Source organism: Ciona robusta, chromosome 7, assembly GCF_009617815.1.
Source record: "Ciona robusta chromosome 7, ASM961781v2".
Lineage (NCBI taxonomy): Eukaryota > Metazoa > Chordata > Ascidiacea > Phlebobranchia > Cionidae > Ciona > Ciona robusta.
Window position 1 is genome coordinate 1,214,585 of NC_143241.1, and position 26,209 is coordinate 1,240,793.

The window sequence follows — 26,209 nt, forward strand, 5'->3', positions numbered from 1 at the left end:
TATAGTTCTATTTACACTCACTGCTCCATTGGGTTGCTCGCTTGATAATAAATTTTCCTCAGTATTCTTCCTCCAATGTATGAAATTACATCCAACTGTTCTTTGCTGATATATTGTCACAGCAAAATGGCTTTATTGGCTTTGGCGCGTTTAGGCTACAAACTATTTGAGGCAACATGGAGCCTAAAATAAACTTTAGGTCTGCGTCTCCAAATTTATGTTAAAAAAATAATCAATTCCAGATACAAAAATATCAATAACTAAATTACCTGGGCATTCTGAGACCAATGAATCTCAGAACTAAAATCAGCAGTGTGAAGCAATTCAGATTTTTTTTTAGTAAAGTATTTCCAGTGAAATTGTCAAATATAAAAGCAATTTCTTGTTGCACTTTATTTGGCAAAACAAGCCAAGAAGGATATTCACGGTTCTTGGCAGCATTGGTGAAAATATCAAAAAGATTCAAATTTAACTTAGAGAACTGGTGTGTGCTTTCCATTGATTTCATTGACGAAAAAGTTAAACCACAATTCTCACAGAGAAAGTTGTTGACCTGGCGTACAAAACTCACAGAAGTTTATGAGGTTACGGTCAAACAGATCAAGATCCATATTATTTAATGCAGGGGTTCCCAAACTTATGAAATCGCGGGCCAATATGTGAAATCATAATTATGCGACGGGCCGCCAAGCGAAGAAGGTTTTCCTCGCTATATTTGCGACGCGACGCGTATTGGCGAAAATGCGGTTATAACGAATACTGTTAGGTCAGGAAGTTTGACGAATATGCTGTTAATAAACAACGATTCTGGAATAGATTAAACTTCGTACTTGCAGAATAAAAGACAAAGTTTCACAGTTTTTTTTTTATTGAATCATGTCGTGAAAGCATGTTACCGATAGTTAAGAAATGAACGAATGAATGAACGAAAAACGAAAAGTAGGCTATTTATAGATCAATCATGCTTTTTACTTTTGACTTGTGCAGTTGGGATTTCTGTGAAATTATTTTTGTAAAACGAGGTTTCAATTTTGTACAATTAATTCTTAGCACAGCCCCCAGGTGACTATCTGTTAATCTGGTACGAAGTTTTGATTTGTTGATATTCATCACGGAAAACGTCTGCTCACAGAGGTACGTGGATCCAAACAAACAAGCCATTTCTTTGGCATGTGTCAATAGCACGGGATAAGTATCATTGTTCAAGTTTTGATAAAACGTCAACAGCTCTTCGCTTTTGAATTTATCTTTTGCTGTTGTATTTTCCTGCAACTCAATTAATTCAAACTGGAATTTGGTGGGCATTGTTTCTACCGCACATTGAAATGGGTTTCTAAATAATTGAAACTCTGTACTACGGCTTCGAAAGTCATCAAATCTTCTCGAAAATTCATCCAGTAGACGCGTGATTGTTTCGCTATACTTAGTGTTAAAAAATAAATGTCTTGCGGCAGGATTCTCATCTGCAAATTTCGTACACATTGAAAGATTCAAAATATTTTCGTCAAGCAACTGGGATCTAACCAGAACTAACTTTCGTTCTGTTGCTCGGACGTCATCGATCAATCTTGAAGCCAATTTGCCTTTGCCCTGGAGTTTTAAGTTTAAAGAATTCATTATGGCAGTAATGTCGACCAAAAACGCCAAGTCGCAAAGCCATTCATTTTCTTGAAGTTCGGGGATATCGTAGTTTTTTTCCTTGCAAAATTCAAAGATTTCTTGGCGCAAATGAAAAAATCTGCTTAGTGTTGCTCCTGTACTCAGCCATCGGACCGCGGTGAAATAAACAACATCTTCATGCTCTGAGTTAAGGCTTTCCAAAAACGATTTAAACTGGCGATGATTAAGTCCTCTACTGCGAATAAAATTGACTGATTTAATTACGACATCCATGATATTTTTCATTTGGAGAACTTTCAAAACTAGAGCCTCCTGGTGAATGATGCAATGGTAAGTAATTAATTCTTTGTTTGTTATTTCATTAAACTTGGATTTTAGAAGTGCTACGCAACCTGATCTTTTCCCGACCATAGAAGGAGCACCATCAGTAGTGACTCCCACTAGTTTATTCCAGTCAATGTTATGATGACAAAAGGCACTGCAAATAGCATCAAAGATATCGACACCACGAGTTTGCCCTTTTAAGCTTTGCAAAGACAACAATTCTTCGTGAACTTCAAATTTGTCTGTAATTCCGCGAATGAATATAAGTAGCTGTGCCGTATCGCTCAAGTCGGTGCTCTCATCCAATGCAATAGAAAAATGAGTAAAATTTTCGAGTAATTCATTCATTTGTAAATCAATGTCATTACCAATATCTTCAATGCGCCGAGTTACTGTGTTGTTGGAAAGACTAATGTTCGCAAATTTACTTCTCTGTTCCGGACAAAGCAGCTCTACAACTTGAAGCATGCAGTCCCGTACAAACTCACCCTCGATAAAAGGGCGACTTCTTCGAGCAATATTATATGAAACAACATAACTGGCCATTACTGTCGCTTCACTTTCACTTAACATTTTCTTAAACATGTTTTTTTGACTTTTATAAGATGTTTCGAGTGATTTATATTTAGCAATCCTATCATCACCAACCAAATGTTTAAATTTTTCCAAATGCTTTGTTTCATAATGTCGTTTTAAGTTGTATTCTTTTAATACAGGAATAGCCTGCTTGCATACTAGGCATATGCATGCCTGGTCTTTTTGTACAAAGAAGTACGAATGTTGCCACTTTTCTAAAAACTGTCTGTTTTCACTCACTAGTTTTCGCTTCTTTTCGGCCATTTTTACAACGCGGTATAACCCATGTAAAACTCCTACCAGAGTAACGAGCGTGAAAGGTTGGTTGATGCTGTGACGGTCATACCTATTCTTGTGACGTAACAAAGGCAATGTAGATTATCAGATATATTAATAAAACGATTTTAGAAGATTTTTTAAAGTAATACGTGCTTTTGTGAACGTATCTACGTATGTAAATCGGTAATTATTTAAAGTCCTCTGCGGGAACCCCTGATTTAATCGAAGGCTTTGTTAAAATTTATACTAGTGTAGCAAACTGAAAACAAAAGTCACAAACTGTATTTTTAAGCATAGTCACAGACGACCGTACCGCTAGCGGCGCTATGTGCCAACACAAAGTGAATCCGCTTGCTATCTTGTATATGTATTCTATGCATAAACAGTGCAATACTCGATCGCAAAATTAATTCCTGATTTCTATGTTATTTGGAGTTTGTAGGGAAAGTCCACAGAAATAAAAAAGAATAGAACGCGCATCTCTAATGTCGGTAAAGGATAGAGAGCATGATACACTCCCTCTTTTTCACAACTCGTTCCCGTTTACTATTGTAGTCAATAGAAGCCAGGGCGTTTTATGTAGTTTTTCTTCGTTTTATGACTTAAAATTATTTCCAAGCAACGTTTTTAATTAAATTTATAAAATAATCAAGCGCTAAAGTGTAAGCGTTAACCTATCAAAAACTAAACTGGAATAGTTAGTGTAGTTTTTAAAATAAACAGATAAAACCTCCTCCTAAAATCATTGTGCGCCTATCTTTTACAATGGAGACCAAACGAAATGGGGACGGAGTTGGCGGTCACGTGAATAGAAAAAAGAACATATCACGGTAAAATTATTTCCAAGCAACGTTTTTAATTAAATTTATAAAATAATCAAGCGCTAAAGTGTAAGCGTTAACCTATCAAAAACTAAACTGGAATAGTTAGTGTAGTTTTTAAAATAAACAGATAAAACCTCCTCCTAAAATCATTGTGCGCCTATCTTTTACAATGGAGACCAAACGAAATGGGGACGGAGTTGGCGGTCACGTGAATAGAAAAAAGAACATATCACGGTTTTGGATAGTTGCGCATTCTACCTCTTTTTTATTTCTGTGGTAAAGTCGCGATTGAGAACACTCGGCCACAAAAGGGCTGATTAATCGCTAACTATGCGCGGTTTAATGTCTAAACATTTATAAATTTATTTTATGATTTTATTTTAATCAAGAGATTGAAGAATAAAAGTTACAAATAAGAATTAAGATAAATACCGAAAAAGTCGCGAAAAAAACAACAAGAACAACTGTTTGACGAAAATGGATCTATATGACCACTACCGTGCTCAAAAAGCGTAATTGCTACACGTATAGCAGATTTGTGTTAGGTAGAAAAAGCGCCCATGATTCGACCAGAAGCCCTCGACGCAGCCTTGACCCCCAATCAGAACGCTCTATCCGACGTATTTATAAACAACTCAGTTTATTTCACGTGAACTTCCAGCGAATAGACCACTTGCCACAAAAAAATCGATAGGTGGCGACCGAGAGTATGTCTTCCAAGCTAAGTCCATAGCAACGTATCTTTTGCATTGGTTTAGCAAAGTTATGCGACGTTTTTGTTGAAACTGTGCTTGTGCGGTCGCTATTTTTTAATAATACTTCCACGTATAGTAGGGGTAGATATTGTTAAAGATATGTTGTATCAGATTCGTTGTTAAATTTAGTTTTTATTACTCATTGGCGTAATTTTATGTCTGTGCAGATACGCAGTAAAGATCTAAATTGCAATATAGCCTACGCGACATTTCTGGTGAGGTAGTTGTAATAGTGACAGTAAATATGGTCCTGCCAGTAATAATCCCTTTGAAATGAAATGATTTGGGGGATTTGCAAACTCAAAACACAACTGGCAAAAAATTGTTTACAGAACACAGTGATCTAGAAGTTTTTCAGCAAGTAGTAATCATGTTGTTTTTTTCAGCAAGTAGTAATCATCTTCTTCTGTTGCCAATTCAAAGGACAGTCTGGTGAAACTTTGTGTGGCGGCAAGTTTATTACTTACGGATCCGGACTGTTCTCAATTTAGCAATAAATAAAATGGCCTTTTACTTGTAAATACAAACCATCAAAACTTGCAGCAAGGTACATTGGATGTATTTATGATGATGGTCAATGGATGTTGCATTCATCTAGTAACTATTACCCTCAAACACAAGGACAAATGGGTATTACAGGAATATTGCACTGTTCATTGGTGGTATATACACAACCAAAGGAATCACAGTGGTTGAAGTACCATTTGATAAAAACTTTTTTAATTCAATTATTGAGGATTTGGTGAGTTTTCAATTCCTTTATTTATTTCCGTATTTCACATCATGCTTCAAAACTCAATAGAATGTTCAAATAAATGACAATTTATATAAATGTATGTTTAATTGATATCCAGAATCTGTTGTAAGATAAAATGTTTTACTCAACGAGAGAAGCATTCAAATTGTTCAAACAACAGCAAATCACAACAATTTTTTCAAAATATTATGATCAATTAGTGGAAGAATGTTACTAAAAAATTTGAAAGTATTTTAGCGACCAATGACTTGTTCCACATAAATTCTAGCTTTTGCTATTCGGCTTGTTTTAGTAACAGCTGGCATTCTAAGCTGTGTACCTTTGAAAAAAGGTGGAGTGTTTAATGTAGCACCTTACAGTGCGAGCTCATTTCTAATAAAGAAGCCTCTATCTGCCATTATGGATCGTCTCCTGGCAGAATGTTTTCCCAAAACAGATCTAACAACTATTTTCTTGTCTGAAACATTTCCTGACCACAGATTTGAAATGAAACAAAATGAACCTCTTGGTGTTATTGCTACTCAAATTTTGTGTGTGTTTGATGCTTATAGCTTCAAGTTTTTCTTTGACAAGATGGTAAACCAGGGTTTTTTTAACAAAAAACTCTGTGCAATCTATTATTGTTCTGGTATTGGAAAATAGCTTAAAAGCTGCTGGAAGTTTTTCTCTTCTTTCACACCATTTAAATAGAAACTTCAGCTCAAATTATATAAAACACTAATCCTGCTAAAATATGATCCTGCTTGCAACTGATAAATTGATGTAAAACATATCGGACAGATGATGAGCCTCTTCGAAGTCTGAGCAAACACTTAAAAAATTCCTCATATAGACTCATGCCAATAATTCATTATGCTTGCTTTTTAACAAATTAAAAAATCAGCTCCAATTTCTTTACTGAGCGTCCTAAAAAGTAACCAACATAATATTAAAATTGAAAAACTTCAACCCTGCACTATAGTTACCAGTATAGTAAACTGATGAATTAACATCAGATAAAATATCACTAATAATAAACTTTCTTCTGTTTTTTTTTTGTCAATAAAGTCTGAGTCTGTGTATGGAATTGCAGCCTGCAGGTGCTGAAGTGCGATGTTGGTCTGTGTCTGGCTTATAATAAACTAAAATATTAAAGTTTAGCTTAATAATGAAATGAGTTATAACACACACAATGGCAGTATAACTTTTCTGTTTGTAAATCTATACCGCGTATATCTGCACAGACATAGAACAGAGCCATAGAAATACCGAGTAGTCCAACCCATTGTTACGTAAAAGACAAATTGAACGGCAATTTGGGTCCAAAATAACACAGTAGGTATAGGGAAAATGCATGTTTTTCGGTAAATTAGAGAAAAACTTGAGTCCAAAAACAAATTTAAAGGTTAAAAAGTGTAAAAAACAAGTGTTATTTGTTTTCTGTATCAAAAAAAGTCAAAAAATGGAATTAGAAGCGGTTGATTTGTGACATTTTAGTCATTTAATGGGGGTAAATTTATATGTTTTTTTAAAAAAATGTTTGGTAATGTAATAGAAGCTGTTTTACGCCTTTCCACAAAAGGAAATCGCAAATAAAACTCAACAAGTTCGTTTAAATTCATTGCGAAAGTCACCGCTTTTGCTCTATTTTGAACACACACAGACGGCAGTTGGACTACTCGGTGTTTTTACGACTCTGACATAGAACCCCCTACTATACGTGGAAGTATTATTAAAAAATAGCGACCGCACAAGCACAGTTTCAACAAAAACGTCGCATAACTTTGCTAAACCAATGCAAAAAGATGCGTTGCTATGGACTTAGCTTGGAAGACATACTCTCGGTCGCCTCCTATCGATTTTTTTGTGGCAAGTGGAGATGTTGGGAACAACGCTGAAAAACATTGTTTAAATATTTTATGCGATATCCGTCACCAAAATTATTTTAACTGGATATAAATGGGAACACTTTAACAAAACTAAGCAGTGGGACCAATATGTGGACCTCGATAAACCGGAAAAGATTTAGCTCAAATTTTGTAATATTGCCAATGGTTCCTTTCATCGGCGTGTCAATGCGCCAGCTGTTTTCTGACCCAAGAACATCATCCACCTGGAAGACATACTCTCGGTCGCCTCCTATCGATTTTTTTGTGGCAAGTGGAGATGTTGGGAACAACGCTGAAAAACATTGTTTAAATATTTTATGCGATATCCGTCACCAAAATTATTTTAACTGGATATAAATGGGAACACTTTAACAAAACTAAGCAGTGGGACTAATATGTGGACCTCGATAAACCGGAAAAGATTTAGCTCAAATTTTGTAATATTGCCAATGGTTCCTTTCATCGGCGTGTCAATGCGCCAGCTGTTTTCTGACCCAAGAACATCATCCACCTTGATAAAAAAGGGTACGGATTAATCGCGATTGTAGCTCGTCTCCTGCCCCTTGGATCGGTCGCGGTTTAAGTAAAAAGACGAAACTTTAACCAGCATTTATATGTGTGACGTAAACTGTCAACGTATAAAACAATTGATTCTGTGTAAAACGAAAGATCCCGGCGACCCCTTGAAAAGTCACGAATTGTTTTGTTGCACTTTCAAAAATTTCATTTATTGCACGGTCTCTTGGAAAAACAACTAATCACTTGTTATTGGAGCACTTTTAAAACCAACTAACACAACAATAATTTCGTTGTAACATTTTACTGTTGTTTACCGACACAACTGTTCAATTATGCATCAGAATGTGAACGTTCTAAATACTTGTTAACAGTTTTGTTTGTAACTTTGTCAAAACGTTTTGTTTTGCTGCGGTATGTGTCATTCGCACATTGGACAATCCCGGTTAACATAAGTATGTGAAGGCAACGACCTCACTCCGTCAACATTGAACAAGTCATCCTCACAAGAAATTGATAGTTCATCGGACGAAGATGTAAACAAGCTCTGTAAAAAGGTACAAAAATTAAAAACCGACTAAAGAAAGAAAATAAAAGATGGAGAGAGAAGAACATGTGCATCAACAACCTAGAAGCCAGAATTTGTTTTCTACATTTGAAAAACACAGCGAATTGAGTGGAACACCTATCAAGAATACAAAAATATCACTAAAGAAAATTGATTACAGAACCGCCTAGCAGAACATGCATCAACAACCTAGAAGCCAGAATTTGTTTTCTACATTTGAAAAACACAGCGAATTGAGTGGAACACCTATCAAGAATACAAAAATATCACTAAAGAAAATTGATTACAGAACCGCCTAGCAGAACATGCATCAACAACCTAGAAGCCAGAATTTGTTTCCTACATTTGAAAAACACAGCGAATTGAGTGGGACACCTATCAAGAATACAAAAAACTTTGTCAAAACGTTTTGTTTTGCTGCGTTACGCGTGTCATTCGCACATTGGACAATCCCGGTTAACATAATAAGTATGTGAAGGCAACGACCTCACTCCGTCAACATTGAACAAGTCATCCTCACAAGAAATTGATAGTTCATCGGACGAAGATGTAAACAAGCTCTGTAAAAAGGTACAAAAATTAAAAACCGACTAAAAAGAAAGAAAATGAAAGATGGAGAGAAGAACATGCATCAACAACCTAGAAGCCAGAATTTGTTTTCTACATTTGAAAAACACAGCGAATAAAACTCAGCAGACAGGGTACCATATCTATGACTACCTAACACAAAAGTGTTTGTTTCTTGTATCCAAATGAAATAAATCTACACTGACGCTGGTTTAAACAATGTTATCCCTGATGATTGTGGAGCGTGGATGAAAACTAGACGTTACGTTTGGGACTTTTGACAAGTTTACTTGTCTCAGGGAAAATATATAGCACCAGAAAAACGAAACCTAATTAGTTTAGACAGCAATTGACCAAAACCAAATTATTAAAATTGGAAAAAGCACGATCCTAATTATATAAGAAAAGAGTGAGTTTAATAATATACTCAAATCACACCAACTACATTGTAGAGTATCTCGGAAATTTTCCTGGTTATGCGTCTAACGGAAATAGTCGGCGAAGCAGTCAAAATTTTATAGGAGCCGATTGAAACAAAACACAAACCATGCGCAATCGCGTTACAGCAGATATATGACAAAATACTTTGAATAAATCGGATGTTTTTGGTGGAGCAAGAAATTTGCAGCAGCCTTAGTATCTTTAGTATAATAAAAAGAAGACAAACCGGCTAACAAAAGGCTCGGCTCAAACTGTTGTGATTAGTATAATAAAAAGAAGACAAACCGGCTAACAGAAAGCTTCTGTTGATCACCGCCTGAACATGCTTCATCAAGTCTACAGAAGGCATTTATTTTATATTTTACAACCATGTTAGAAGTGCTAAAATGGTTTTGCTTTACTGGGGAAGTCGGTTCTGTGCGTGGACAAACCCTAATTCGGGACAAACATTTATGTTACCACGATTGTTTATAGAAATTTAGGTAAGATGTTCTACAGGAAAACATCCTTAATTTTCTAGGTCCAATATACCTTCAGCACAGATTTTTGGTCATTTTAGCGGTGCCCTTGAGATTAATCACTAGGCAATATTTGGCACTGATAATGGGAAAGCGGTCCCCTACTAAAAGCATTTCCAGAATCCATCACGCACTGCTGCCGGCATTTAAAGGAAAATATGGTGGAAAAGGTGTCTGGCATTTATATTTTGCGAACCGTTTCTTTAAAAAGAAAGTCTGGTTAAAATGAAAACCTGGTTGGATGATTCATGTTCTGAAGGTAAAGACGGGTACAGACAACCATGGCCCACTAAAGATACGGCCAGATTTGTCTTAACTGGCCCTATTAAGACAAAATAATGACCATTGTTACAACAATGACTCACATTGTTAAACGTAGCTTATCAGTATTACTAAACTTTCGAATATTATAAACTTTCGAATATTATAAACTTTCGAATATTATATATAAATCCTATCAGTTTATCACCCACATGATAATAATTAAACGTCATTAGAAAGCATCATTAAAACGCTTTGTTCGTTGCCTCTTTTTGAATTCTGAAAGGTTCTTGTTCGTTGCCTCTTTTTGAATTCTGAAAGGTTCTATAAGAGTGTGTTTTATTATATGAAATATTGACGATGATCTTCGCTGCAAACTTCACCCACTCTTGCAACAAATTCTGCATCTCGCGTTAAATTGGCATCAACATACTCCATAATAACATTATCCAGAAAATCCTATGCAGACTCATAGCGTTGACAGTTTAATTGAAGCAACTGTAAGACCACCGCGGTTTATTTTTCAATGATCGATATTTTAATTTTTTTTTCTGAGGTCTGTACTTCACGAAGACTCACTAAAAATCGGCTACCACTTATTTGGCGATATTGCGAGAACCTTCTTTCAATCGGATCGCTCTAAAACTTTCCCAATAGCAACCACTTATTTGGCGATATTGCGAGCGGATGGTCCGGATTAAATGCACTTGCTGTTTGTTTGGACAAGCAAAATGTGCACCACAACTTTAAAACCAACAATCTTCTATCTAACCAATTGAACACCACCGCAAGAATTCAATAATCGTTTATCATTTTTAACAACAGAATTTCCAAGTGAATTTGGGGTGAAAACGGGTTTTAGAATTGATTTGGCACGAAATGTAGGAAAGCGCTCCATCAGGCAATACTAAAAGCATTTCCATAATCTCACCACCACCACATTGAGCAAAAATATGGTGAAAAAAGGTGTGGTGAAAAAAGGTGTTGTTAACCAACAGGACAGATGATCAGAAAAAGTCTGGTCAGAACGGAACCTGGTTGATATTGACTGGAAAAATTCGAAATCAAGGATTCGTGTTCTAAAAAGGTAAAGACGGAGTAGAGACAACCTGCGTGAATTGATTGATTTGCTACGGGCGCCATGGCCTAACACTAAAGATACCGGCCCTATAAGTAGGTTTTCAGAAAAAGTCTGGTCAGAACGGAACCTGGTTGATATTGACTGGAAAAATTCGAAATCAAGGATTCGTGTTCTAAAAAGGTAAAGACGGAGTAGAGACAACCTGCGTGAATTGATTGATTTGCTACGGGCGCCATGGCCTAACACTAAAGATACCGGCCCTATAAGTAGGTTTTGACTGATTCGAGCTAACAACAAGCCTGTTGTTTACCTCTTTAAATATTATTAATACAAAGTCTCGTGAAAAACACAGAAAATTTACTTTGGTTCTTTGGCGCTTTTTCCCCCCAATGTACCCGTTTTTTTAATAGTCTCCTGTGTATAACGATTGCAAAATCAAGAACGATGAAAACACAGAAAATTTACTTTGGTTCTTTGGCGCTTTTTCCCCCCAATGTACCCGTTTTTTTAATAGTCTCCTCCTGTGTATAACGATTGCAAAATCAAGAACGATAAAAACACAGAAAATTTACTTTGTTCTTTGGCGCTTTTTTTCCAATGTACCCGTTTTTACGCACAGATTATTATTTTAACAGCAAATTTACCAGCCCATTTTTGATGCTCACTGCACACAAAACTACTGGTTAAATGCTTTTGAAGAGCTAATTCAGCAGCTCCTTTAGAGTAAAATTTGGCAGTAACAAATTTCATAATAATGAGCGAAATCAAATTGGCAGTAACAAATTTCATAATAACGCCATCACACTCATTGCCAGGAAGGACATGCTTACATTTGTCACATTTAGATTGTTGGCAACATATGCTGCAATCGCGTGAGTTACTTCTAAACTGTCTTTACACAACTGCACAACTTTAAAACACCACCCTCCATCTCTTCAAGTTTAGAAACAAATTGTGTAGTTATTAATGGGTATTTTTTGACCAGAACATCTTCATCCCAAAAAATTATATCCGCTTTCAGCAATGATCTCCGGCGCCGTGGCATTAGAGGTTAGCGCTCGTTCAGGCTCGGCGCTGCTACCATTGTGGGCGTATGTGTCCTTGGGCAAGAAGACACTTAACGACAATTGCTCCAATCTAGTGGTCACTAATGGGTTGTCCAAATTATCAAATAATCACCACCCACAAAGAAAGTACCATACATGGTAACTCGTAAGCTGGCACGAGGTGTTAAACCCGTGTAGTCGTTTTCCGGCCACGCGAGGATAAAGTACGTTACATTCATTTAATATACATGTTAAAATCTTTTCGATTTTGACCAGAACATCTTCATCCCAAAAAATTATATCCGCTTTCAGCAATGATCTCCGGCGCCGTGGCATTAGAGGTTAGCGCTCGTTCAGGCTCGGCGCTGCTACCATTGTGGGCGTATGTGTCCTTGGGCAAGAAGACACTTAACGACAATTGCTCCAATCTAGTGGTCACTAATGGGTTGTCCAAATTATCAAATAATCACCACCCACAAAGAAAGTACCATACATGGTAACTCGTAAGCTGGCACGAGGTGTTAAACCCGTGTAGTCGTTTTCCGGCCACGCGAGGATAAAGTACGTTACATTCATTTAATATACATGTTAAAATCTTTTCGAATGCTTCACGCAAACTAACAAGAAATTTTCCCATCGCTCATTTGGCGATATCGGGAGAATCGCCGTTTAATTGGATCGCTTTGCTTTCCCACTTTGCAAACCATTTCAGAAATGTAAACCGGTCATCTCTCCGTGAACAAGCTTTCCCCCACTTTGCAAACCATTTCAGAAATGTAAACCGGTCATCTCCGTGAACAAGCGCAAACTAACAAGAAATTTTCCCATCGCTCATTTGGCGATATCGGGAGAATCGCCGTTTAATAATTGGGTCGCTTTAAAGCTTTCCCACTTTGCAAACCATTTCAGAAGAAATGTAATAAAAGCATCCCAGTTAATATTTGTTTTTCCGATTTGGAATGAAATTGATGGGAAGACAAACTTCTTCGCCCAGGTTGTTGCGTACCTTATTTACCAAAATGAACGTTATCAAAAAACAGATAGGTATCAGTTGCATTATCAGGATGATTAATCGAGTACTGTTTTTTTTTGGATGGAAATTGTTTTAACAGAAAGTTAACATTTGAGAAAATGACTGCAACAATACCTCCTACTCTAATCCAACATTAGCTTTCAGCGATACATTGTGATAAATTATTAGATAACCAGTCGATGAAGAGGGGGAGAGCTTTTTCTGGTTGTTTCAACCGTTGGTAAAAGCAAGGGCTATCTAGGACGGTGTTGTAGGGAATGTGGATTTATTCGCCAATTCAATTTATTCCTACATTTTCCAAGGACCAAAACCGCGGTTCGAAATGTTTTAATTGTACATGTAATTGGGGTTATTTACACAAATCTAAAATCTCCAGGCAAACGCAGTTATCTTTTCAGGATTTAAGGTAAGTCAGATGATTTGCAAAACCGTAAGCGGCACATTTATTAACCCTTGTACACTTATCTTGAAACAAAAATATGCTTGTATCCGTTATCTACATGTATAATAATAAATATGATGTCCTGTGAATTCACCGCAGTACTAAATGCATCGCAAGACTTGTTTTAGGGTGCCCGTATCATATTATAACAATTAAAATGAAAGACATTTTATTAACAGTTAACCTTAACAAAAGTAAGAAATCAAAGCACATCACTCAATCACGTATCATAATATAACAATTAAAATGAAAGACATTTTATTAGTTAACCTTAACAAAAGTAAGAATCAAAGCACATCACTCAATCAAAAGCCAATGTTGCACCATCCAACATCTCCCTGTTAGGTTACGTAACCTTTCTGCAACATCGCGATATTTCTTTTTGCGAGGAGGTAAATCTTCTTCGGCAACATATTGCTCAATGACTGCCTCGTTTCTCCCCTGTTCATCTTAATTTGTCAATGAATGTAGAGTGATTTGAGGAAACCAACGAGCTAAAAACTTTTGTGCCAGCCCTCACAAGAGTTTGTTTTAGGAAGATTTGGAACGGCGCTTTTTTCCCAATGTACCCGTTTTTTTAATAGTCTCGGTATTACGATTGCAAAATCAAGAACGGCGCTTTTTTTTTCCAATGTACCCGTTTTTACGCACAGAGTTGTTGTCGAGATTTGTTTTTTATAATAAAATATGTTAGTAGTTTATTATTTTAACAGCAAATTTACCAGCCCGTTTTTGATGCAGTTTTTTATAATAAAATATGTTAGTAGTTTATTATTTTAACAGCAAATTTACCAGCCCGTTTTTGATGCTCACTGCACACAAGATTAAAACTGGTTAAGTACTTTTGAAGAGGTAATTCAGCAGCATCCTTAACAGTAAAATTGGCAGTAACAAATTTTGTAACAAATTTCATAATAACGCAAAATATCTGCATACAAATCGAGACAGCTCAACTGAAGCAATAGTCAGACACCGTCACGATTTAACATGTTAAAATATGGCGAATCACATTCATTGCCAGGAAGGACATGCTTACATTTGTCACATTTAGATTGTTGGCAACATATGCTGCTGCAATCACATGAGTTACTTCTAAACTGTCTTTACACAACTGCACAATGTTAAAATACCATATAAACTGTCTTTACACAACTGCACAATGTTAAAATACCATCTCCATCTCTTCAACGATATCGTTGTACTCAGTACACTGGAAATTACGGATGGTTTTAAAATTTTAAAGAATTTTTTTTATAGAGTAGATTGAGAATCCGAGACTTGAACCCTTTTCACATCAACCGAAACATTTTCTGAAAATTTGCGTTGACATTTGATTAATGAACTCCGTGAAAAAAGTCTGCCGGACAAGCTTTGCTGGGCATCAGTTTCTCTGACTGGTCAGTGTTCGGAGTAAGGGCAGAGGTCGAAGATTACCCGACGGCAGTGCAGTTTCTGAATCCGGGTTCCTATATGAGACCTCTTAAAGTATTTTGAACAAAAACGTGGTTTGACAGTGGGACAAACGTAACACAAAACCTGGCGCTCAGATCGTCTTCCTTAGGCGGCGGACCACCTCCGCTACGGAAGGTTTCCCGACGACGTGCCGCGGACTATTTCTTTCCGTGGGTTTTTAATTTTCGTCACGCCATTGGGTGGGAAGGATCCCGGGCAGCGCTACTGGTACAGACGTTAAAATGATGCGTCACATCTTGCCCACGCTGCATCTTTTTATTTAGAAGGTCGGTCTTCTTGCATTTGATGACCCTCTTCTCCATCAGCAAGATGCGTTCCGAATCGGAGAAGTTCGGTGCCCACTTGCTAATTGGCTCCTGCATTGCTGGTCTTCTCCATTTCTTAAATATTATATGGTTGATCATTTAATAGAATTAAAATAAACTCTATAAAACAGCAAAATTAAGAGTTTTATCTTTGACTGCACCTTTCACGTCTTGCCTGTTTGAAAAAATGGGTGAATCCACAAACATTATGAATTTATTACTTACTCTACAAATAAAGCATAAATATATAAGCCAACTGGGCCCTTAGCTTTTACTTTCTCTACAATCCCCTTTAGAGCCGATGTTTGTCACGTTTTCTTCTATTGATTTCTTTAGCTTCTTGCGGCTAGTGGTTGTGTGTGATCAACACCAATTTTCTGTGATCCAAGACAAACTTTTTGTCTTTCTACGAAGCCAAGAATGCAGGCAGCAGCTTTGGGATATTATTGTAAATCTAAATTTAATTTCAACTTCCCTCTCCAGCCATAATAAAACACAGATGTCTCTTCATCTGTTTTTTTAATAGATACTATGAAATATAAGAACGTGTATCAAAACAAGAACTTTTATCAACAAACACCATAACTGTGGCACAGATCCTGCCTTGCTGATCGCCAGTTCTACTTTTCCCTGTATCTCCCGTTTTTTGCTACCAGTCACATAACTGTCCAATCCTTTACAAACGGAAGCAGAGACGTTTGCGATTTGATGCGCTGACTACAATTTACACCGTAACTGCCATATTTAGTGACGGCCTAGCATCACAACGAAGTCTTTCTTTAAGCCTAAAGCTTTGGGATATTATTGTAAATCTAAATTTAATTTCAACTTCCCTCTCCGGCCATAATAAAACACAGATAGGGATGCACATTACAGAATAATTAGGTATTCTAGGATATCCTAGAATACTTTAATTCGAATCTAGAATTCCGAATCTAGAATTTCGAATCTTTTTATATTTATAGGAAAAAAAAATTTTACCCACAAAAGTCAGTTTATTGACCCTTTCATAACAGCCTCTTGTTGGATCTTGAGTTGTAAAATGATCAAAAATTGTACTATTGAGTAGTTTTATAGCAGGCTATGAAAAGACGTTACGAAACGTTTACTCTCGAAAGTCCCACAAACACAAAAATATTTTTTTTCAAAATTAATAAGTTTCAAAAATTGTTAATATAGTATATGAGATGACGTGTAATGGCGTCATTAAACAGAATACCGAATCCCGTAATTAGATTCGAATACAAGAGGATTCGAATCTCACGGATTCGAAATTCTGTAATGTGCATCCCTAAACACAGATGTCTCTTCATCTGTTTTTTTAATAGATACTATGAAATATAAGAACGTGTATCAAAACAAGAACTTTTATCAACAAACACCATAACTGTGGCACAGATCCTGCCTTGCTGATCGCCAGTTCTACTTTTCCCTGTATCTCCCGTTTTTTGCTACCAGTCACATAACTGTCCAATCCTTTACAAATGGAAGCAGAGACGTTTGCGATTTGATGCGCTGACTACAATTTACGCCGTAACTGCCATATTTAGTGACGGCCTAACATCACAACGAAGTCTTTCTTTAAGCCTAAAAATACAAACCAACAAAAACAAGAAGTCCATATAGAATAATATAAAACATTGTAGCAGTGATACAGTTTTCGGCAACATTCAATGAATTTACTGGAAAAATCATCAGATGTGAAGAGAAAGCACTTCCATTTAGGTGCATTAAAACTTTTATTTTAAGGGTTGTATAAAAACAAACAACTTCCTTTCTTGTTTAATGGGTGCTTGCCCATAAAGGTTTCAATACCTGTTTAACAACAAACGCCTTTCTTGGAAAAGAATATTTCTACCAGTATAGTTCAACTTCCTTTCTTGTTTAATGGGTGCTTGCCCATAAAGGTTTCAATACCTGTTTAACAACAAACGCCTTTCTTGGAAAAGAATATTTCTACCAGTATAGTTTTTAGGTAAATAGGAGTCATTTTTGGTCAGGTGTAGCAGATGTGCTGATCCTATTTTGATTACGCAATTAAATATTTATGCTTACGACCTGTGTCAAAACGCATAAAAAAATACTGTTTTAAAAAAATTGCAACTTTAATTCTGTTACTTTGTGACAGAAATTTTTTTGTTTTGAATTTTCTTGAATTGCAATATTTTCTTACTACTGGCATGTTGCTTCATCGTTTAACATTGCCGTTATTTCGTACGGGCCAAGTCACTCGTTTTACAGCTGCAGCTGCAAACTTTGAAATGATAATTATGCCTTTAAGTATGTGGTTACTGTGTTCAAACCCCCCTCTTTTCTACTATTTTTTTCCATATTTCGCCGTAAAACCTAACCGCCTTGTTTTTAAATATAAACCTCCCTCACTTTGTTATATTATTTTCAAAGGATTTTTATTTTCAAAGGATTTTTTTGTGCTGTATGTTTGCTAGTGTACCTATTTGGTTGTTTCTTAGCACTGGGTTGGTGAATGACTTTAAAGCTTTTTGAAAATCTTTTGATTAATCTATAAATTGTGACTAATTGAAAATAAATAAAACCTGATTAACAAATTCTCGACCCTGGTCTGTTGTTTTGCGTTGTGATGGACCATACAGGTAAAAGCATTTCCAATAGTTATGTTGGCCACGTTTTAGCCGCTTTACGCTAAATATGTATGCATTAACTTTCAGGGCCAATTTGCTGATCAGACAAGTTACTACTGTCAAGCACACATTTCACATTGGGACTCTATAAATTGGGTCAATAAGGTCCACACCAAATTTCCTAGCTACTTCTAGTCATTGTGGGTCAATAGCAGACTTTATTTAACTTTTTCTGTGTGATCAAAATTTTCAAAAGGTATTTTCTGCAGTATTGTAACTGGTTAGCATTTATTAAATTTATTAGTTAAAGTTCTGTTGTTTTTTAATCGCTTTTATTTACTTTTACCTCCTACTTCAGTTGTTGTTCATTTGAGTTTTAAAACTGTAAATTTACCCCTCTATTACGTAATTCTCGACTGCATTTCATTTTTCTCTAATTACTTCTTCCTTTTACAGATTGGCGATATGTTTCGTTTTATTAACATAATGCTGTAAAACACTCCTCCATTCCTGACCTTCTATTCCAAGATAGCACACCACTGTTAAACTGACCATGGTGACCTTTTCCCTTTTCAAATATATTTTCTGATTGCAAGTCAGCAGTATATATATTCAGTTCTAACACTCCTCCATTCCTGACCTTCTATTCCAAGATAGTACACCACTGTTAAACTAACCATGGTGATGCGTTTAACCTACCTTTTCCTCTTTAAATATATTTTCTGATTAAGTCAACAGTATATGTTCAGTTCTCTCTGTAATCCGAAATAATGTTTCTTGTTAAAAATTATTAGGCAAATGGCGACCAAGACTGTTATTGGATAATTGCAATGCAGTCTACGTTGGGTTAAACATGATTATTGTGATGAATAATTCAGCTCCCTAGGTTTGAAGTGTCATTGTTTTTGGTCCATGTACAAATCAAAATTAATACAACTTTATATTGGTTGTATTGGTTCTTAATATTTTAATGTGAAAATGAATGTTTTGCCGCCATTTTCGTTGATAATGCCGTGAAAGGATTGTGGTCACTGCTGGTCAAATATCATTGTATGTCTTTAAGAATATTGAAATGTATAAAATCAAGCATCGAAAAACAACTCTTATAATTAGTCGGAACCAGATTCCAGGTAAAAAATAACATCGCATTAATTGAGCAATGCGCAGCAGCCGATGGTAATCTTAACAGACTCAAACACACTTCTTGGTCCTCTAAGATCAAAACATCCTTGTTCCAAATATCCTAAATGGGGGTACAGATATTGACAATTTTTCAAGACATCCTCGTTCCAAACATCAATATATTGCCTCAATACGGGATAGATACAATAACATTTTTACTTCTCGTAGGCTTACAAAAAAACGGCGACCACCACTCATTTGCCGAAACTGGGAAAATTTCCAACTGTTCACATTGAAGCTTCTTCCATTGAGCAGCTCTTCAACCAATGCTGCTTGTTGCAGGGTTTATTTACATTTGATGAGTGAATATCATTAACCATTTCCCCGAACTTTAAAACCAACGCTTGCAAGCGATCCGATACTTATATTTCTGTAGCGAGCCATCATTGTCCATCATTTACAGTTATTTCGGAAAAAGGTTTTATAACAAGTGCGATATATTGTTTTGTTTTATAAACCCTGCACCATTAATAACAACACTATCATAAAAATTTCAATTATCATCGCATCTAACGTATTACACAGATTTTCGTAGGTACCACACATTAAACCATTAAAATAACGTTATTGGATATGCTTCCACAGGCTTGTAAAAGCTTTGCATCTTTAAAAGCATTAATTTTACTACTTTTTAACCTTTTTTGCAAAGACATAAAAAGGCAGTTTCACTTGCAGCTATTTGATAAGCCTGGACATTAGTATAACACAAGAGCAGTGCGGATCAATTTTGATAGGTATATAAGTTCAGGACATTTAAAATAAATTCCTTGCTGCAGTTCTTTAAACACAGACTTGGGATCATTCAAGTATTCAGGGAATACCCGGTAATAAAATCCTTCATCTGTTTTAAACTAAAAGGCTACATGCAGATTTTCTTACGGGCCAAATTTATATACTACTTTAATAATAATACAAAACAAGCCTGACAGTCTGTTTGCAACCTGCAGCTTCTGTATTTCCAAAAATATTAAATATTCAAATTATGCTGACTCTAAACAATGGTGTTTGCGACGTGTAGGCCTTCCAATTTCAAACGTAAAATGGGAATTATCAGGCTGTGGCCATATCAAAAACAAAGTTGAAAAGTGTGCCGTATTATACACAGAGTTCAAAAGTGTGATAAAGCACACGGGGATAAAAAAAATATGCGGTGTCGCGAAATAAAGTGTTTGGGTAATGGGCCAAATCTGGCTTAAATTACAAGGTTCTTTTGACAAGGACGTCACCGATAAAAAAACTTTTTATTACACAATGTAAAGCATGGTGGTCTGCAAAAAAGAAAGCTAGAAAGTACCAATTAGGATAATTTTAACATTTTTTCTGCTTTATTTCGGCTGCAAGGTGTGTACAAAAACGAATAATTATTAAAACGACATTCTTGTCCGTAATCTAGTTGTTGTGGATGTTTTTTAAAAGGTGGACAAAAACAAATAAAGTACCATTATTTGTGTTGTACACCACGGTTTTACACAAACTTTTAATTGTAGTCTCAGTTTGATGAAAGGGAATATCAGCGTCAAATGATTTGGTTGGCAACATTTTAAATAACAACTTGGGACCACCGAACTCGCAGACGGCATTTAAGCTTAACACAGTGTTTCAATCTTTAGCATCATAAAATATATCGCCCAAACGCCTCGTGTTTTTTTGTGAAATAAGTTAATGGACTAAGAAGTTGTAATTGTAATATCACCTCGGTTCTGTATCTCTAATCCAACAATTAGCACCCACTCTCTTTGTTGGACTTACTACTCCATAGATACCTTACTTACATAGTTTAGACATCTATCGTTTTAATTGTCTTTTTGTATCGGTTTAGACGGTTTGTTATTTGTCAAAATAAATTTAAGTTACTGTACTATTTTGTATTTTTTGCTAAAATCTTTGTTTCGGTTCAGTGACTCTGTTTGTCAACATAAAATTAAGTTTACGCGCTGTATCTGTACTGTTTATATTTTGTGTTAAAAGCTAAATGGTTCCGTCAAATTGCATAAAATTAAGTTTACGCGCTGTATTTGTACTGTTTATATTTTGTGTTAAAAGCTAAATGGTTCCGTCAAATTGCTCCGGATCTAGCAAAAACTGCACGTTCACGTGTTTTTTTGTCAGTTCGAGATGTTGTTATTGAAAGAAACGTATGTTTTTTTTAAGAAACGTATGTTTGCTTTATTTTGGTTTATATGCTCTGTATCAAAGAAGTTACGTAATCAAATCCTACCAATCACATACTTTTTAGTTTCGTCCTCCGTCACGGTCCAGTGCATCACGAGAAAATGCTGGTTTATACAAACTTGCTTAATAGTGAGCTGCATTAACGGTCGTCAATTTGTACCTGAAACTTACCTCAAAGGCACTGCAGGATTGAAATTTAGCATAATAGTGATGGAAATCGTGCCTTTGACTGTTTTTATTGAGTCGGATATGACGGTTGAATTTTTGAAGACGAAGCGGGCCGGGATTTACATGTTCCGACGAGCCGTTCAGAAAATACAACGGAAAGTTGCTTTAATTTGCGTGTGTTCAGGAGTGGTGGCTCGAAGTTGGCGACAGTTTAAGCTGCACTATATCTAGTGCAGAGGTTACTTTGTTACAAGTTTTAGTGAGAAAGCAACTGGAAACTTATTATTTTTTAAATTTAGCAAAGATGGGATTAGCGTCATACCTGACTTATTTTACTTGCCAAGACACAGAAGCTTGGACTTAACCAGAAAAATGTAGGCCAGTGGTCCCCCCAACACGTCGGTCGCGAACCCGAATGGGTCGCCACAACTGACTATAAATTCAATAAAAATATTTTCAGTTGAAAACAAACGCCTTCGTGTTTCGTCGGTACGAACTCTGTCTGTCCTAACTTCAAAATGCTCTTGGGTGACGAATGGATTTTCAAACCGGAGAAAGGGGGCCTTGTGTCAATCAAGAAACATCACGCATCTGTGGTGCATAAAGAAAGTATAACCGCCAAGACGGTTGAGTTTGAAAAAGATACTGCATGTACGCTTTTACACCAAAAAAACACATGAAATGAAATCGGCAAGTCCTAGAGCAGCGGTTCCCAACCTGTGGGTCGCGACCCCAACTGGGGTCACCTGAGGCCTTCTGAGAAGTTTAGAATTTCATTAGTTTAAAAATTTAGAAAGTTAACTCCTAACAATGGGCAGCTCACCACAGAGCGCATCGCGATTTTACTAGAGTACTAGACAAACCAGAACACTCTGGGCCTCATTACAGGATTTTCGTTTAATAATGGCAAATATGCTCGGAAAGCAAGATTTCAACGGCAGTTTAACGGCCATGAAAAATTACAGGGTTTACTCGTTTGATTTCAGGTAATTCATTACGCCACAAAGGCCTTTACCATGAAAATAAAAATTTAATTGCTGAAATGCATTTAAGCAAAGTTGGACTTGAGGTCGCGATTTTATTGAATTCCCGGCATCAACCATAGGTAGCCTACGATAGCTAGCCTAGCCTACATAACTTTTAAAATCTACCCAACTAATTTTATCCTTGGGGTCACCGCAACTTGGCAAATGTTATAAGGGTCACCGCAACTTGGCAAATGTTATAAAAGGGTCACGGCACCAAAAAGGTTGGGAACTGCTGTCCTAGAGAGTATATTTAACTCTGTTATATTTCTCGGACAACAAGGTCATGCAATAAACAGGGTCATGCAATAAGAGTACACATCGACGAGTCGTCCAATCTGTCCCAGGTGGTCAAACTTTTAGGAAAACACAACAAAACAATTTAAGATGAAGATGTTGTTTTTACTTTTGTATCTCTGACTCTACCGACTCAGATCGATATGTGTTTTTAAAATATTATCCATAAATATCTGAAAACGAAACACCATGAAATAACAATTTAACTTTTTTGTTGAAATTTCACAGCTCATAATTATTGTTCTTGTCGGCATATCCAGCAGCAGTATCGTTGTACTCCGCTCCCAATAGACTTTTCGAGAGAAAATTCTTGTACACCCCCATTTGAGTTATGCATAAACGGGTTGATGAGATTGTCGGAATCCATCCAAGGAGTGCTGGTGCGGCTGATATCAATTGCAGCAGTTCCCCGTTACACCAGTAGTAGTTACAGTTCCGCCAACATTGAATGGCTTTGTTCTGGTGCAAGGGTAGTGGGATGGTAACAGGAGCATCAGATAAAGTCTATTTGTTGAATGATGAGTGATGGAACGTATTCTTAGGGCAAGTTGGTGAAACAATCCCGTAGTCGAATCCTTTTGTGTATCTTTTTTCATTATTCCATTTAAAGTCCATCCAGGCTTTCTACTATAGGTAGAGTTTGGCATTGCAAAATTGATATTTCTCGATGTTTGCGGCATAAGTTTCTCCAATGCCCCCAGTTCCAGCAAATATGTATTTCTCGATGTTTGCGGCATAAGTTTCTCCAATGCCCCCAGTTCCAGCAAATATGTATTTCTCGATGTTTGCGGCATAAGTTTCTCCAATGCCCCCAGTTCCAGCAAATATGTTTTGAAGTTTTGTTGCATTCAAAAGACATCAAATTGATTGTGGTTATTTAGCAAATCGTATTTTAGAAGAAAGGCTAGAGAAGAAACCTGATGATAAGAGAAATAGTCTATTTTGTGTGCGTGAATGTATGAAACCTTTGCAAAATATTCTTACAGACAGAAGATTGTTGCAATCAGTGCCGATAATCGCAACCCAAACATTTTTCCCATTCCAATCTTCGCAAAGTTCAGTCAAGGTATTCTTCATATTCAATATGCTAACGGCATACATTCATTAGACAGGGTAAGATTTGTCCAACTGCTGTTCAGCATAACTTCTGTTTATATGGTAATTCCTATAACCTGCTGTCTATCCTTATTTTAGGTCAATTTCACGACATATAAAAAAATTATTGGAGGTTTCAACAAAAATGAAAACCACCATATGCTAACGGCATACATTCATTAGACAGGGTAAGATTTGTCCAACTGCTGTTCAGCATAACTTCTGTTTATATGGTAATTCCTATAACCTGCTGTCTATCCTTATTTTAGGTCAATTTCACGACATATAAAAAAATTATTGGAGGTTTCAACAAAAATGGAAACCACCGGAATTTTATTGCTAAGACTGTAACAACCTAGAACAAAATGTATAGACAGATTGTAACTTGGTGTTGTTGAGCCAACTGGTAGAGTATAGACAACTTTAAAAGTCACCGAGAGATTTCGGTAATACTTTAAAGTACAACTTGTAATATTTCATACAGAATAAAAATATTTCCATTTTTACCAGAAACTACCTTCAAGCTAGAAAAAGCAAAAAGGACAAAACATGGTAAGAATTCAGTGGAACAAATGAAATGGTCCATCCAGCACCCTATACGGATGGACTCTTTCAATCGCGGATTAAACAAACTATTCCAGATGCATCAGGTTTGTACTACAAGAACTTCTTTGTGGATTATTTTTTCACAGGCCTTCTTGTTGTTCTTTCTATTTAGATCCAAAAGATGAATTTGGGGCAAAAGACATGCGAAAAAGTAATGGATTCGGTAAGATTCAAAATAATTTTAAAATGTACAATCGACAATCAGTCTTATCGTTTTTTACAACAGATTTCCTGGTGACCAATGCAGCAGATGGTTTCACCGAATATGTTTGGGAATCAAAGTTATTTTAAGTGCAAATAAACTTTTTATATTGAAAAGTGTTTACCTCTGTGTTAGTTGAGGTTTAGGTTGATAGTACAAGTGATTGACGTGTCCGGCGTAGTGGTTAGCGCGCCTGCCTGTAACCCAGAGGCTTCCTCCTCCAGGGGCGCAAAATTATTAATGTCACACTTCATACGTGCAAAAAGTGCGGAAACAACTTATAAAATTCATTCGAGCAAAACAACGGAGTCTTTTACGGTCGGAAACTGGGTCTGGTACTTCTACTCTTCTGCAACACGGAGAAAAGCTGAACATTTGCCCGAGGATTGGACTAAGTACGTAATTCGGATGGTCGAAATGAAAATATTGACTTTACATCGAGCCAAAAAGAGACGAGCACGATTTTAGATAAGAGTCGCAAACATATTCGATGGCGAGAGGCTAGCAATTGGTCACCTGATGAAACGATAATGATCTATATATTCGTAATATAGCTTAACCATTTACTCCTTAATAGTCCGTGTTGTTAACGACACAGCCAGTTACTGCAGTTTTTTTAATGTCGAGTTACAGCGCGCGTGGTGATTACCATCGGCGCATTCCTTTTATCTCTTGTTATTCCTGTGTTTTTCGTTGATTGATTGGTTGTTTTATTGTGTAAGCGCGCCTTTTAGTTTCCCATTCATTCCATTTTGCAAGTTTAGTTTTCTTCCGTTCCTCCGCCATTTCCCTACCATCCCTTCACTTATTTGAGGTAAAAATAGTTTCCCCCCGTTCCTCCGCCATTTCCCTACCATCCCTCACTGTAAACAAAAAGGTATAGAAATATCCACTAAAAAAGGTGGTCCCTTGCGTCCACGGTTACTGTGAAATGCAACAGTAGCATGAAAGACTGTGTTTTTCGTTGATTGATTGGTTGTTTTATTGTGTAAGCGCGCCTTTTAGTTTCCCATTCCATTTTGCAAGTTTAGTTTTCTTCCGTTCCTCCGCCATTTCCCTACCATCCCTTCACTTATTTGAGGTAAAAATAGTTTCCCCCCGTTCCTCCGCCATTTCCCTACCATCCCTCACTGTAAACAAAAAGGTATAGAAATATCCACTAAAAAAGGTGGTCCCTTGCGTCCACGGTTACTGTGAAATGCAACAGTAGCATGAAAGAACAATTACATGTCGGTCATCCCAGCTTGTTTATGACACGCTGCACGTCAATATTAATAATGTTTCTGTCCAGATTGAACAAAAGACATAGTAACATGAGGGTCTTTTGAATGCCCTTTGCAAACTTTATGTCAAACACCCAATAGAGCGAAAGGAGAATCATTATAGCTGAACAAAAATGGTAAATTTATCAGAACCATATCAAATGCATGGGTATGGAGAGAAATGTTCTGGTTCCTCTCGACGGACCTCTAAATTAAAATTAATCATTAACTGAAATACAAACTACACTATAGATTGTCAGTATTATCAATATTGTAAAAGCAATTAGGTTTAAAGAAACCACTGCTGTTCTTGCATAGTAGCATCTAAACTTAACAAGTGTTTGCG

General features: G+C 36.5%; 3 long non-coding RNA genes across 3 annotated transcripts in view; 2 read left to right on the forward strand and 1 right to left on the reverse strand.

Moving 5' to 3' along the window:
* Window positions 1-373: 373 nt before the first annotated feature.
* On the forward strand, window positions 374-2,945 carry LOC149733327 (uncharacterized). The gene is made up of 2 exons (XR_016385314.1): window positions 374-1,950; window positions 1,999-2,945. It is a non-coding gene; the product is annotated as an uncharacterized LOC149733327 (long non-coding RNA).
* A 14,723-nt stretch (window positions 2,946-17,668) lies between these two features.
* On the forward strand, window positions 17,669-20,473 carry LOC149733328 (uncharacterized). Its single transcript, XR_016385315.1, has 2 exons — window positions 17,669-17,866; window positions 17,942-20,473. It is a non-coding gene; the product is annotated as an uncharacterized LOC149733328 (long non-coding RNA).
* Window positions 20,474-20,732: 259 nt separating this feature from the next.
* The window catches only part of LOC149733329 (uncharacterized), an 80,418-nt gene continuing 74,941 nt past the window's right edge, over window positions 20,733-26,209 (reverse strand). The window contains exon 4 of the long non-coding RNA XR_016385313.1: window positions 20,733-26,070. This is a non-coding gene — a long non-coding RNA (uncharacterized LOC149733329). The remainder of the gene's footprint in view (window positions 26,071-26,209) is intronic.